Raw genomic sequence first — 12,624 nt, forward strand, 5'->3', positions numbered from 1 at the left:
TGGCTGATCCACTGAACCAACCCTCGAGCCATCTACCCCTGCACCACTTTTTTTGAGAAAAAAACAACCACCACCACCCTGTTTTTTATGCCAAAACAGGATGCAGCTGAACGCATCCTGACTATTCACACTTTCTCTTTTTATTTATTTATTTTTGGCTTGGCATGCCCTGCCTACCTGAACTTCTCTTGCCCAGCTAATTTCTGTTTTCCATACAAGACTCATATCCATCCTTTTACTGACCCCTCTTGACCTTCTTCACCCCCAGGGAGGCAAGAGGCCCTCTGTCTAGCCTCCCACAGCTCCTGCGCTCACTTCTCTTATAACACCTACCACAGTCCATTGGCACCTCATATCCTTTCTGTAGAAAGCTAAAATTGAAGTGAATAATAGTCATTGTAGGGTCTCATAATGGGGAGATTACTTATCTATATAATCTTATCTGACCCATAGACTGGGTCATGTCTTTTACATCTTTGTTCAAAGCCCACTGTCAGGCACATGGAAGAATCTTAACACATCTTTCAAATCAAAGGTTGGATAAAAAAGGTGCTTACACCAACTTCTCCCAGAACCAAGACTACACTTTCTCTGTTATTGTCTACAACACCTGGAAAGAAAGAACGAGCCTGGGTTCCTGATGGCTAAACTAAAGTCACTGTCTACCTCTGGACTTCTTGTAATGCAATAAGAACAAACACTTATTTATCCACTGTTACTTGCAGCCGGACACATTCTGAACTGAAACAGAAGTGTCCTCTTTTTCATTCTTATATATGATTAACAGATGCTCATCATAGAAAAATTAAAAAAAAAACCAAAACAACAATGCAATCCACAGCTGTGAAAAAGAGCGCCTGGACGAAAACTGATTGCAGTTGAGACAGGGATGTGTCCTCGCCAAGCCTGGCCTCTCAGTCAAGGGAGATGGTTAAAAAGGGGAACCCTGGATCAGACAATGGGGTTCAAGTCCTGAGTCTACCACACGCATTTGGGCTTGACTCCTCTTAGCTTCTGTTTCCTTCTCTAAAATGAGGATCCCATTGGTGCTTACCTCATAGAGTTGAGTGGAATAATTAAACGAGATGGTGCATGTAAACCCTTGGCCCGTAGTAAGGATGCAATGAATATTTGCTCCTATTAACAACTGCTGTGTGTCTGATAATGAGATAAATGCTATAGAATAGTCTCTTGAACAAAGGTTTCTGTTGGGGGGTGCTGCCAACCATAGACCCCTCTTGGAGATTCACGATGTCCATTAAAGACTCTGAGAAGTCCTGGAGTTAACTTGTTTCTCTATCTTTTTAGATATGTAACACATCAAATGCTTGAAGAAACAGGATTGTGTAAGACGCTCTAGGTCCTTGCTACTCAAAGTAGCGTCAGTGTCACTTGGGAGCTTGTTGGAAATGCAGAGTCTCAGACCCTCCCCATGACCTACAGGATCAGAATCTCTAACTCCCAAGATCTCCAGGGGACTCATGGACATATTACAGTGTGAGATGTGCTGGACTAGGAGGTATATCTGTGGGGGATACGTGAGGCGTATGAGCCAGAGTCTCAACCCTCAAAGGGGCTCCAAGATCTCACCCACCTGAAACCAGTAAAGTGCAATGTAAAGAAAAGGGGGCTGGATTGTTGCAGACTCTCACAGGGATGCAGAGATGGGAAAAAGAGTATGTAGCTTGCAAAAGCACAGGAGGGAAAGCTTCTTGGAGGAGGTGAGCCTGAATCTGAAAATCAGAGGACAGGGGTGGTGGAAAGAGGTGGGGAGGACGCTGAGTTTGAAGAGGAATATAAGCGAAGACCCTTCTGGTCCAGTATAGACTCACAGGCTTGGAGAGGCTCACCTTCTCATCATTCCCTTGAGAGGAGGCCTCTGCTCTGCACCATCAAGTGACATTGATGCTGAGACCTCAATTGGTCTTAGAGGCCCTTAAAAGCAAATTCAAGAGCTGCAAAGCTCATAGCTCCAAAGCCTCCACTTTGGCTGAATGCAGAAAGCCCTTTGGTGCCAAGACATTCCCGGTCCTGGGCTGAGAAGCCTCTTTCTCCACAGGCGCCAATGTGTGACTTGCGTCATCACAGCATTTACCATTTATTGAGCACCTACTACGCGCTGGCACACTTCACATATTATCTCTGATCTGCATAACAGCCCTGTGGGTCTTATTTATTCATAATGCAGTTCACCTTTTAAGTCTCTGACCAATGCTGAAGAAAATGGGGCAAAGTCCCTTCATTTGGGGCATCTCCATCTACCTCTCTTGGCTGCACTGAAGTCCTTCTTCTTCAGAGCTCTCCAGGGCACTGGGCCCTTCTAACACTGTGTTGGGCTCAGCACTGATGAAACTTGGGACCAATTCATCTTGGTGCTTCCTATTATCCGAGACCTCATCCTTAATCCATTCTGGGAAAAAAATAGCGAGGCCAGGGACATTGTGAGTTTTTAGAAGCCTCCTAAAGGTCATTAATTTGCATCAGTTTATTAGGAACTGGGTACTTAGAATCCCCTTAAAGGATTATTTGCAAGAGCTCTTTTCATTAGCATGCTGGGTTTAGTTTTCTGTTAAATAATGCCCTGGTGAGCAAGTTGGAGGGAGACTTTATTGTCTACGGGAAAATGCGTTAATCAAGGGTGCTAGAGCAGACAGAGTTGGATTAAGAAGCAGGTAATCAGGGCAGTGGGCCAGTTTCAAGAGGGGCTAAAACATCACTGGAAATAAAAAAAAGATGGAGAAAATTGTGGTGACCAGAACATCTCTCAGAAAGATTTCAGTATGTGTTTGGAAGGAATTCTTGGCTAAGTTGCTTTGATGGGGATGGGGCATGCTGCCATAACAATAGAAACTCACTCAATTGCCTTCTAGTAAGTGAGGTCTCCTTACCTGCTGGACTCTGCCGAGTAGGCTAAGCAAGCTAGAGACCAGAGCTGAGTTCTCTGGACAATGGGTGAGAGGCTGCAGTGATTTAGATGGGGCTTATTATAAGCCTGCTAGGTTTGTTCATCCACTCATTGATTCATTGTACTAATCAACCATTCAATCATGTGTTCACTAAGTCCCTATCTGGCTCCTACCTTGAGCCATGTACCATTCTACATGTTGGGGATAAAACTATGACCGTAACAGAAAAGGTTCTGGTCCCTCAGGAACATTCTAGGGAGGAGGGGGGCAAGCAATAAACAAATAAATGAACAGAGTACTTTCAGGTTTCCCTAACGGTTGGGCTGGCCAATGACCTATGACCTGGCCTTTTATGGAGACTCTTCAAACAGAGATGAAGATGAGTCTCTGGGCCAATGGGTTCTCTTCTCTTGGGAATTTGAACTAGAGACACAGGAAAGTTGGTCAGTTAGTTGCTGTAGGAGAAAACATTCCATCCCTCTTTTGTCCAGTCTACTATGGTCCACTAAAATAACAACTTCCACCCTTTTGGAAGTGCTGGAGAGGGTGCCAGTCCATCCTTCCTCTTCCCTTTGTCACTCTACCCAGTGAGAGTGAACAGACGATCTATTGGTGGAGCTGGAACTGGTCTGAATGTGGCCAGCTCAGTCTCCTCTTCAAGTTCTGGTTTCACAGTTGCCCTGCTGTGAGAACCATCTATTCTCAGCCCCTGCTTTATGTAGTGAGATGACCTGTTCTCCATCCCTCCTCAGGTCTCTTCTTGCTCAGCAGGTGGCAGGCAGGCTGGCTGGGGAGTCCATACTCTTGGCTCAGGGAAATTCCAAGGTCTAGACACGGGGAGAAGGAAGGGAATTCTTGCCTCTTATCGCAAGCCTACACTGTGCTCTCCAGCTCAGCTTTACCACCTCTGAAGCTGATATCTTCATCCAGCTTGACTCCTATGACCATTTCTCAATTGGAGCAGAACTCACAGGGGGAAGAGATGTGACTGGAAACTCAGAGACCTCAATGGAACCAGAAAGTTGTACAAAGAGAGGCAAGACAGAGAGAATGGAGGAGTTATACTGATGATAGATCTCTGGAGGGAAGATACAAGAACACTCTGCAGCTCAGGGGAGGTGACAAGATAGTCCAATCACAGGGGCTGATCTCGGAGTCTGAGCCGGCTTCGTATTCCCCAGTTATGCTCCTGCCTTGGTGTGGTCTGCCTGGCTGGTTCTTGTACGGTTCCCTAGAGAGGACTGTCTCTATTCCTGCAGGCACATCCTTGAAACAAGCTTCCTTGCTTGTGTTAGCTCCAGTGAGCCCTTGGCAACAGGCAGAACCTAACTCCCATGGGGTAAAAAGGCTTAACATACAGACTTCCTCCATCCCCAGAGATTCAATACGCTTCAACCAGCAAACACCTTTTTGAAGCCCTAGCATATGCCAAGTCCTTTGCCAGACCTTGAGAATAATAAGACCTAATATTTATAGTGTTTTCTATAGATCAGGCACTTTTCCAAGCTCAACTTAGCTCATCTCATCCTCATAATGCAATTCCATAAGAAAAATTATTCCCATTTACAGAGGAGGAAATCGAGGCACAGAGAGCTTAAGTAACATGCTCCAGGTCTCACAGCTAGCAGGGGTTAGCTGTCAATTTGGACTCCCCTGGAAGCAGCCCCTGAGACAAGGATTTGAGTGCAAATAGGGGAGGGAAGGTGAGGGAGTGGGGGAGTGAGACAGAAAGGGAAGGCAGCTAGGCAGAGGTGCATTACCAAGCATCGTTGTTAATTTTATGTGTCAACTTGGCTAGGCTAAGGCATGCCCAGAATGTGAGTAAAACATTATTTCTAGGTGTGTCTATGAGGGCGTTCCCAGAGAGATCAACATTTGAATCCATAGACTGAGTAAAGATGTGCCCACCAATGTGGGTGGGCATCATCCAGTCCCTTGAGAGCCTGAAGAGAACAAAAGGGTGGAGGAAGCGTGGATTTGCTCTCTCTCTGCCTGAGGGGCCACACTCCACTTCTGCTCGCAGACAGGGGCGCTCCTGGGTCTCTGACGTTTGGACTCAGACTGAAGTACACCGCTGGCTTTCCTGGGTCTTTAGCTTGTAGGTGGCAGACCTAGGGACTTAGCCTCCATAATCACATGGACCCATTCCTATAATAAATATCCTCATATAGATACACATCAATGCAGTATATGTATTATATTTATAGTATAGATTGATTTACATCTATATCTATCCTCCTGGTTCTGTTTTTCTGGAAAACCCCGACTGATACATCAAGCCGGCTACCACTCTGCTGTGTGATAAGACCCTGCAGTGCCCTCAAGGAGCTCATTGTGGGAGAGTGAGGAAGGAACCCGACCTCCTTCTTACAAGATGGTTGTGTTCAGACTTTGATGGAGGGGGAGGGAGCACTGGGCAGGAAGAGTCGGCTTCTGCTGGGGTCAGGGTAGGGGCTCCAGGACGCTGCTCTGAGGAGGTGCCCATGGGGCTGGGCCCTGAACGATGAGCAGGACGGACTGGGAGGTGGGAAAGGTGTAGAGAACAAGGTCTTACAGCAGCAGAGTTATGAAGGAGCACGGCAGTGTTTGGGGAGCAGGGCATGGCTGGAGTTGGGAAGAACAGAGAGGTGAGGTTGAAACGCAGGTTAGCGCCAGTGTGGACAGAAGAGCAGCAGCGGAAGCACTGAGTACATTGACTGAGGACTTACGCGGCGCCAGGATTTCCAACAAGCTCACTTAATCCCTCGGGTAATCCCCATCTGCAGCTTGTCCTTTAATTCCCACGCTGCAGATGCCGAAGGGGAGGCTCAGTGGGAGGCTGTGATTTCTGAGGTCCTGCAGCTAACAAGTGGCACTGCCACAATTTGAACCCAGATCGGCTGACCCGTGAGCCCACTTTTTCACTCTTAACTGAAATCATGTTCCCTTGAAGGGCCTTGGAGTTCATTAGAGAGATCTGAACATAACTTTTTAGAGCAGGGGGCTGATTTAGCAGACTTTTCAGAGATGGAGCCAACAAAACGTGGTGACCAACTAAATGTGGTCTCAGGATGGGGACCCCAAGGTCTACAGGCATTTTCAGCACAGAAAGGGGAAAAGGATGTGGAATTAGACCCACCTGTAACATTAGTGGGTTCTGTTTGTTTTTTTAATGCTGTCTTGACCCAGTTTTGAGGCCCTGACTAGACCTGGTCAGTTCCTCTTCTTGAGCAGCTAATTATGTTCACACTCCAACCACATCCCTTATCAGGCTGTCACACTCCAGGGTCACTATGCACCTGCCCTAATCATGCCAGGGCCAGGGACCAGACAACCAGGGACAGCCCCTATGCCCCAGAGCCCACCACAAATTATTCAAATTAGCCAATCCACAGGGAGCCAAGAGACCTAGATAACCCCAGTCTGCTTGCCCTATGTGAGCTGCCTCTGTGACAGCTGTTCCCCTGTCCCGGGGTAGAGCCCCTTATGTGGCCCTGCATGGTGGCCTTCTTTCACTTGGAGCTGTAAGTAACAAAGGCTTCCGCCTGTCATCTCGCTGAGTGTCAGTACGTTATGTCCTGCCATCAAAAGAATGTTTACCTCTCATAGAACATCCTCTGGTTCTGCCACTTAATCACTGAGTGATCCTGGGAGAATTGCTTCCCCTCTCTGAGTCTTGGTGTTTTCATCCCTGGAGCAGGGTCAGTAATCCATGCCTTGAGTGGACCAGGGGAGGAGTAAATGAAATGTAGACAGCGTCTCTGGCATGGGTTAACGGCCTCTCATTTTCAGAAAGGGCCATTTCAGGCATCAGGAAGCAGGGCCGAGGAATGTTTTGGGGCTGAGAGTTTGATGGGGGTGGGGAGACTTCCCAATGGCCTGCAAACCCCGGAATAAAAATATCGTCTGTGTTACCCACCGGGAAGACCCCGGTCAACACCTGTAAACACCAGGAGATGAGCGTCTCTGGGGTGGGGAGACATCTTGGGAGGCTCCGGGGAGACGCTGAGATAAACGGATAAGCTCTTGTGCTGGGTGTGTGTTGCTTCGTGGTGCCTGCTCGCCTGTTTCCTCTGTGCCCGTGAATTCCAGCACACAGCTGAGCACGCCCGGTCAACCTCAGAGGTGGGGATGCTACAGGGCACGAAGCGCAACACCTCCAAGCTGCTGCTGACGGGGGAGAAAGACTGCAAATAACCCTCCATCTCGCCGTCTCCTTCCCCGACAGGAGCTGCGGAGGGAGACCCGGGGGACCATCAAAATGAAAAACGCAGGCCTGTTTTCCACGCATGGGGGGCCGTCGATGCGTCGGGAATCAGCTATTTCGCAACCTGTTTGTCCGGGATCTTATACCTAAATTATGTTCCTCAAAATTTAATAAATGAGGTTTAATAGAATGCACTCAGGTGGCACTGATGAAAGCTGGCGTGGAAAACATTACGATTTCATTGTTTTTTTTATAACCTCCTTGGAACCTGCTTCTTATTCTCGCATCTCTGCCTTTCCCTCCCATCTTCAGGGTTTTAGGTTTTTAGCTTCGCGATAGCGTCCTGCGAGGCCGGTGGAGACCGTCCCCCTCTCTCCTCCATTGCCCACGGCAGGGAGAGGCTGCGTGTCTGGTCGAACCCTTGCCCGCAGTAAACAAAGTTGTAAACAGTTGTTTTAAAAAATCTTTGGTTTCAGATGAAAAATGTCTGTGTTCAGTTTATCTTCTGTACCTAGAAAGCCATAGTGGCACTTCTTCCTGAGGGAAAGACGTTAGATGGTTCAGCACTGGTGTACAGCCAGTCACCAGTGTCATGGGAATCCTGTGCTGGAAGGGACAGATGAGATCATCTCAGCCACAGCTGTGTGCTGGGCTCCCTGATAACAGCTTACCCTGATGTTTCATCCTTATGACAATCCTACGAGGTAGGTCCTTTTACTGTCACTAGCTACTGAAGAAGAAATTGGGGCTCAGAGAGGTTTAGTTACTTGCTCAAGTCACACAGCACCAATGGTGGAGGCAGGATTTGAACTGAAGTCAGTCTGAATTATTCAAAGCCTGTGGCCGTAGCTCTTGTACAACGCGGTCCTCTGCTGTCTCATTTTACAGATAGGGAAACTGAGGCTCAGGAAAGTGAAGCATGAGTTGTAGTTAAGAGCCCAGGTTCTAGAGGTCAAATTTGTGCTGTTTTACCTTGAGTAAATGACTTACCCTCTCTGAACCTCAATTTTTACATTTATAGAATGGGTTGCTGTGAGGAACTGGAGAGAATAGATATAATGTACTTAGTACATGCTTGTCACAGGGTGAGTGCTCAATAAATATTAATTTTAAAAAGAAATGACTGGCTCAAGGTCAGTTCGAAGTGCGTGTGTCTGCAAGTAACTAAAGACCTGACAAACTTGTCAGGGGTTTTATTTGGTCCGTGAACCAAGGGGCTTGCTGTCAGATGCTCAAGATTTCATCTACAAGAACATCCTCGGGGACCCAGCTGCCTCTAATCTTCCTGCTCTACCATTCTCCATTCTCATAGTGTGGCTTTCTTCCTCATGGTTGCATGATGGCTGCTGCTGCCCCTTCAAGCATCTTGTCCATGATCCAGGCAATAGAAAGGGGACGTGGCAAGCCCTTTCTCCTCTTGAAACTTTGTCTCTTAATTCTGGAAGAGACACTTTCCCTAGAGACTCGTGCCTCTTCACTGGCCATAGGTACCTTGAGCTGCAGGAGGTTCTGGAAAGGTGGGGATTTAGCTTTCTTGCCTCTGTTGAGGAGGAAGGCGAGAGGACGAGCCATGAATGGCTGTTGAGGGGTGAATCGCATAGTGTTAGCCACATGGGCTAAATATATGTCTGAGTTGGGATCTGAACCCAGCTCTGACTAAGGCCAAAGCTTCAGGCTCTACCACAACCCCATCACTCCTCTTATTGTCTCTGGTATGCCCCAGTTGCACATGGGGAACCCGAGGCCCGAGAGGAGAGGTGACAGGCCCATTGTCACTGGATCACACGTTACAGCTAGAGCCAGTTTTCTGACTTCCAGTCCGGCCTTTCCATTGTGTCGGGCAATCTTGCCAATGAGGATTTCATGTTTACATAAATTGAAAGCCTCTGGTTTTAAACCCCAGACCTTATCTTCAAAGAAATAGGCCAGAGGATGTGACAGAGGCTGGAGGACAAAGTCATGTCAGGGGCAGTGCGGGCCTCGAGCAAAATCATTAAATAACCCTCTCTAGCTTCCTGTTTTTCATGCCCAGAGCCCGTGGTGCCTCCTTAATGCCTCAGACTGTCTCCCCACCCCCCCACGCTAGGGCCCCGTGGGCAGAGCAGGTGTCATCCATTCTCATCCTGTGTCCTCATCTCGTGAAACTCTGCCTTCTGCTCTCCAAGGGGACGTTCTTGTCACAAGGTGTCCCCCAGCGGGGACTCAATGAAGCAGCTCATTTGATGAGCAAACTTTGCGAATCCGTACGAGGGCCTCTGCTCTGAAGGAGCATTTTCGCAGGGGCCTTCTGAAGACAATCCCTTCATCTGAGGTGAGACCCCATCAGGGAAGGTTCTGATCCAGTCACGGGTGCCTGGGTGGGGGATATTTCGGGAAGCTTCCAAGGGTTCTCAGACTCTCCCATCTGCCGGTTAACTGGCAACTTGTTGCCCTATTCTGGCTGGGGGGTTGGGAGAGAATGTGTTGGGGCTGCCCCCGAGGGGCACCCCATCTGAACAGGGGTCTTGGGGATAAGATTGAGCTAGAGATATTGCCTCGAACAGTCTCCAGGGCTGTGTGGAACCAAGGAGAGATGATGACAACCGTGGGTAAGAAGCCGGGAGACACTGATGAAGGCAGGCGGCCAGACTGAGCACCCAGATGGGTTGAGGGGTTGAGGTGTGGACTGACGAGGATGTGCACCCCAGGATGAGAGGAAGTCTTTCCTTAATGTGCCCCTGCCGCTGGCACATAGGAGGCTTGTTACCTGCCCACCCCAGGTGGCTCTGACACTTGTAGTGGGAGTCCTGTTAGGAGGATTGGGGACAGTCGGTGGAGCAGGATCTTTAAAGAAAGACAACTTTTCCTGTGTAGCAGTTACCAGCAAGGCCTCTAGAATCGCCTGCCTTGGCTCTAACCCCATTTACACCGTTTACTATGTGGCCTTGGGGACAATTATAAAAATAATCTCATATGCCTGTTGTGAGTTTTCAGTGAGATTATATCTTTTGGCACTTAGCACATGCTAGGTGTTGTATTAGTCAGGGTTCTTCAGAGAGAGAGAGAGAGATGCGCATGTGTGTGTGTGTGAGTGTGTGAGTGTGTGTGTATTTATTACAAGGAATTGTCCCACTCGATGATGGAGTCCCAAGATCGGCAGTCATCAAGCTGGAGACCCCGGAGAGCTGATGGCGTAGTTCCAGTCCAAAGGCTGGTAGTCTTAAGGTGCAGGAAAAGCCAGTGTTTTAGACTGAAGGCGGGAAAAACCCAGTGTTCCAGCCTGAAGGCCGCCAGGCAGGAGGACATCCTCTCCTACTCGTGGGAGAGTCAGCCTTTAAGTTCTCTTCATGCCTCAGTGGACCGGATGGGTGCACCCACACCAGGGAGGGTGACGTGCTTCACCCAGTTTACCAACTCACGTGTTAATCTCAGACCGACACCCCCTCACAGACACACCCACAATGTCGTTTGACCAAATGTCAGGGCTCCCCGTGGCCCCTCAAGTTGACACATAAAATTAACCATCACAGTGTTCAAAAACCGTTAATCAATATTGCAATTTTTATTTTTTAGCCTGCCCTTCAGTTTCCTGGTCTCTATCAGGGGGATGAGAATTCTGATCCTCTCTACCCCACAGAGATGTTACGGGGTGTAAACAAGACGCTGTTTATGAAGGTGCTTGGTATCTTTTAAAGTGACCTGTGGCTCCAGATATTTTTAGGAATTGGAGGCAGGGGATTGGCCCAAATGACCTCTGGAGATTTCCTTTACTTCTAGAATTCTGTGGACCTTGAAGAACGTCAGTTGTATACTAGACACTGCTCATGGGCTTGAGGAGACTCAAGAGAATAATAATTCCTACCCTCAGGGAGTTTATAACTCATTAGGAGAACAAAATCTTTGAGAATCCTTGTGTGTCTGGATTCCTGGCTGAGCCAAAGCGGAGACTGGGTTTATGGCAGAGACTGACTAGATGCTCAGCTCCTCTTCCTAGGCGCGCAGCAAAACCAAATTTCCCAGCTTCCTTGCCATTAAGTTGGAACCACAGGACTGGGTTTTAGCCAATGAAATGTGTGTCTCTTTGAAGGTTCCTGCATGCTCTCTCTCTCCTCTCACTTCTGCAGAGACAGTGGAGATCATATTAAAGATTACAGGGGCTGGTGATGAAGGAGCCTGGACCCCTGAGCCATCACTTGGAGGAAAACCACAGCATCAACTGTGAGGTCCATGGGAAACAAACCTTGATTGTCTTAGGCCACTGAGATCTGGAGTGGGTTTCTTCTAGCAGCCAGCAATGCCTTCTTACATCACACAAGATGTATGATGCCCAAAACTGGTCTTCCCTCTTTCTGTGTGAACTTGCTGATTTTCACTGGAGGCTTCTGGAAAAAAAATTCCACCAGCCTCAGTGACCTGTTCAGACATGACAAGCATGTGCTCACAATAGTGAGGTGGGAGAAGAGGAAGCTCAGTGAAGAGATTGTAAAGTGATGAAGGGGTCTGTTCAGAGGAATCTGATGGTGGGGAAAAAATTCAGTGGGCACAGTGACTCCATCCTGGCAAGAAGTTCTGGGAGGACTGAGTCCTAGAGGAAAAGAGTAGTTCTGAAGAAAAAAAAGTGCATCTCTTACTTTCATCGTCCTGGACTTGGCACCATTGAGAGAAAAGAGCTGTATGTGCAAAGATGTGCAGGGCTGCAGCACTGTGGGGTCCTCCTGTGGGCCAGGGTGCCGGTGCCTCGTGCACAGCAGCAGGGAGGTCAGTGCCGGTCACGGGAGCTCTGAGTCCCACAGCTGGAAACACACTGTGTGGTCAGCGGTGATAGAAAAACAGCAGGTGCCGGGAGTGCCAAATACGAATGAGATGTCATCCCCTGGGGACTCCCCAGGTTCTAGATTGGGACAGGAGCCTTGAAGGGGGCCAGGTGTTCCCCCTGCCAGAGGAAGGGCTGCAGAGCTGGAGAACCTGAGGTCTGCCCTCTCACGTGACTGTGTTTGTGCACACCAGATGGAGAGTCTGGCAACGCTCAGGTGATCGACCACACCCAGCAGCATATCTTTAAAACAAAGTTAATACAGAGCAGCCTGAGCTGAGAAATTGGGGGCGGGGGGGGGAGGGGAGGTGGTTTTATGGCAAAGGAGTCACAGGGACCCCAGCCGTCTACGCCTTGCTGCCTGGAGACACCGGGAGCTGGCCTGTGGCTCTGAAACTTTGCAACAACACCCAGCTGCTGACGTCTTTTCCTTGTCTTGCTTCCTTGCTCCAAACTGTTTGCCTCTCCAGCCATAGCTGTCCCCTCCCCTCCTCTGCCATCTCTCTGCAGGAAATCTCAGCCCTCACCCAGCACGGGTGTTCTGTCTCCCACCAATTTTTAGCTGCTTAGAATGCAAACGTGATGGGGAAAACGCAATTTTTGAAAACTACGTGGCTGTAACCGATTTATTAATAGCCCATAATGCTGGTAATAGGCAATCTATAAGTCTGTTCTTAAGAATTTATAGGGCAAATATTCCACAACCATATTAAAGACACCACTCATAAGTGCCTGCGAGC

Source organism: Equus asinus, chromosome 8, assembly GCF_041296235.1.
Source record: "Equus asinus isolate D_3611 breed Donkey chromosome 8, EquAss-T2T_v2, whole genome shotgun sequence".
NCBI classification, from domain to species: Eukaryota; Metazoa; Chordata; class Mammalia; order Perissodactyla; family Equidae; genus Equus; species Equus asinus.